Genomic DNA, 3,555 nt, shown 5'->3' with positions numbered 1-3,555 from the left:
TGGCCATATCTAGTTCAATTCTGCTTAGGAAACTGACAAGACCAATAGATCCTTTTCAGTCCAATACACTGTACATGCTGGGAACATACGTGAGTGCTATGTGCCCTGTGTATGACAATGGGAGCCCAATAGTGACTCTTCTTACCAGAAAACTACTCTTGCTCCTTGGACCAAAAACTGCATGTGACTCAACTCCATTTAGGACTGGGAAACAAACGCTAGCTCGCCTTACAAGAAACACACTCTGTTTTTGAGAAAAGAGCACTCTTCTACTCTACTGTGTTTCCTTTAGGCCCAGAACAGTCAGCTTGCTCAGAACAAAAGAAATGTGCTTCCTACACACAGGGGCCATATCTAGTTCAACTCTGCTTAGGAAACTGACAAGAACAGTAGCTCATCTTCAGTCCAATACACTGTAGATGCTGGGAACAGATGCCAGTGCTATTTGCACTGTATATGGCAATGGGAGTACAACAGTGACTCTTCTTCCCAGAAAACAACTCTTGCTCTTACGACCAAAAACTCCATGTGACTCAATTCCACTTAGGACAGGGAAACAAACGCTAGCTCGCCTTACCAGAAACACACTCTTCTTTTGACAATACAGCACTCTTCTACTCTACTGTGTTTCCTACAGGGCCAGAACAATGAGCTTGCTCAGAACAAAAGAACTGTGCTTCCTACACACACGGGCCATATCTAGTTCAACTCTGCTTAGGAAACTGACAAGAACAGTAACTCCTCTTCAGTCAAATACACTGTACTTGCGGGCAACAGATGCGAGTGCTATTTGCACTGTGTATGGCAATGGGAGTGCAAAAGTGACTCTTTTACCAGAAAACAACTCTTGCTCGTAGGAACAGAAACTGCATGTGATTCAACTCCATTTAGGACTGGGAAACAAACGCTAGCTCGCCTTACAAGAAACACACTCTGCTTTTGAGAAAAGGGCACGCTTCTACTCTACTGTGTTTCCTATTGGTTCCAAACAGTGAGCTTGCTCAGAACAAAAGAACTGTGCTTCCTACACACACGGCCATATCTAGTTCAATTCTGATTAGGAACCTGACAAGAACAGTAGATCCTCTTCAGTCCAATACACTGTACTTGCTGGGAACAGACGCCAGCGTTATTTGCCCTGTGTATGACAATGGGAGCACAATAGTGACTCTTCTTACCAGAAAACAACTCTTGCTCATAGGACCAGAAACTGCATGCAACTCAACTCCATTTAGGACTGGGAAACAAACGCTAGCTCACCTTACAAGAAACACACTCTGCTTTTGAGAAAAGAGCACTCTTCTACTCTACTGTGTTTCTTTTTGGGTCCGAACAGTGAGCTTGCTCAGAACAAAAGAACTGTGCTTCCTACACACACGGGCCATATCTAGTTCAACTCTTCTTAGGAACCTGATAAGAACAGTAGCTCCTCTTCAGTCCAATACACTGTACATGCTGGGAACCGACGCCAGTGCTATTTGCCCTGTGTATGGCAATGGGAACGCAATAGTGCCTCTTCTTACCAGAAAACAACTCTTGCTCATAGGAACAGAAACCGCATGTGATTCAACTCCATTTAGGACTGGGAAACAAACGCTAGCTCGCCTTAAAAGAAACACACTCTGCTTTTGAGAAAAGAGCACTCTTCTACTCTACTGTGTTTCCTATGGGATCCGAACAGTGAGCTTGCTCAGAACAAAAGACCTGTGCTTCCTACACACACGGGCCATTTCTGGTTCAACTCTGCTTAGGAAACTGACAAGAAGAGTAGCTCCTCTTCAGTCCAATACACTGTACTTGCTGGGAACAGACGCAAGTGCTATTTGAACAGTGTATGGCAATGGGAGCGCAATAATGACTTTCATTACCAGAAAACAACTCTTGCTCGTAGGACCAGTAACTGCATGTGATTCAACTCCATTTAAGACTGGGAAACAAACGCTAGCTAGCCTTACAATAAACACACTCTGCTTTTGAGAAAAGAGCACTCTTCTACTCTACTGTGTTTCCTATTGGGTCCGAACAGTGAGCTTGCTCAGAACAAAAGAACTGTGCTTCCTACACACATGGCCATATCTAGTTCAATTCTGCTTAGGAACCTGACAAGAACAGTAGATTCTCTTCAGTCCAATACACTGTACATGCTGGGAACCGACGCCAGTGCTATTTGCACTGTGTATGGCAATGGGAGCGCAATAGTGAGTCTTCTTATCAGAAAACTACTCTTGCTCGTAGGACCAGAAAATGCATGTGATTCAACTCCATTTAGGACTGGGCAACAAACGCTAGCTCGGCTTAGAAGAAACACACTCTGCTTTTGAGAAAAGAGCACTCTTCCTCTCTACTGTGTTTCCTATAGGGCCAGAACAGTGAGCTTGCTCAGAAGAAAAGTACTGTACTTCCTACACACGGGCCATATCTAGTTCAACTCTGCTTAGGAAACCGAGAAGAGAAGTAGCTCTTCTTCAGTCCAATACACTGTACATTCTGGGAACAGACTCGAGTGGAATTTGCACTGTGTATGGCAATGAGAGCACAATAGTGACTTTCCTTACCAGAAAACAACTTTTGCTCATAGGACCAAAAACTGCATGTGATTCAACTCCATTTAGGACTGGGAAAGAAACGCTAGCTCGCCTTACAGGAAACACACTCTGCTTTTGAGAAAAGAGCACACTTCTACTCTACTGTGTTTCCTATAGGGCCAGAACAGAGAGCTTGCTCAGAACAAAAGAACTGTGCTTCCTACATACATGGCCATATCTAGTTCAATTCTGCTTAGGAAACTGACAAGACCAATAGATCCTTTTCAGTCCAATACACTGTACATGCTGGGAACATACGTGAGTGCTATGTGCCCTGTGTATGACAATGGGAGCCCAATAGTGACTCTTCTTACCAGAAAACTACTCTTGCTCCTTGGACCAAAAACTGCATGTGACTCAACTCCCTTTAGGACTGGGAAACAAACGCTAGCTCGCCTTACAAGAAACACACTCTGTTTTTGAGAAAAGAGCACTCTTCTACTCTACTGTGTTTCCTTTAGGCCCAGAACAGTCAGCTTGCTCAGAACAAAAGAAATGTGCTTCCTACACACAGGGGCCATATCTAGTTCAACTCTGCTTAGGAAACTGACAAGAACAGTAGCTCATCTTCAGTCCAATACACTGTACTTACTGGGAAAAGATGCAAGTGCTATTTGCACTGTATATGGCAATGGGAGTACAACAGTGACTCTTCTTCCCAGAAAACAACTCTTGCTCGTACGACCAAAAACTCCATGTGACTCAATTCCACTTAGGACTGGGAAACAAACGCTAGCTCGCCTTACCAGAAACACACTCTGCTTTTGACAATACAGCACTCTTCTACTCTACTGTGTTTCCTATAGGGCCAGAACAATGAGCTTGCTCAGAACAAAAGAACTGTGCTTCCTACACACACGGGCCATATCTAGTTCAACTCTGCTTAGGAAACTGACAAGAACAGTAACTCCTCTTCAGTCAAATACACTGTACTTGCGGGCAACAGATGCGAGTGCTATTTGCACTGTGT

The sequence above is a fragment of the Peromyscus eremicus genome, unplaced genomic scaffold (genome assembly GCF_949786415.1).
Source record: "Peromyscus eremicus unplaced genomic scaffold, PerEre_H2_v1 PerEre#2#unplaced_32, whole genome shotgun sequence".
NCBI lineage: Eukaryota > Metazoa > Chordata > Mammalia > Rodentia > Cricetidae > Peromyscus > Peromyscus eremicus.
Note: the sequence above shows the minus strand (reverse complement) of the source record.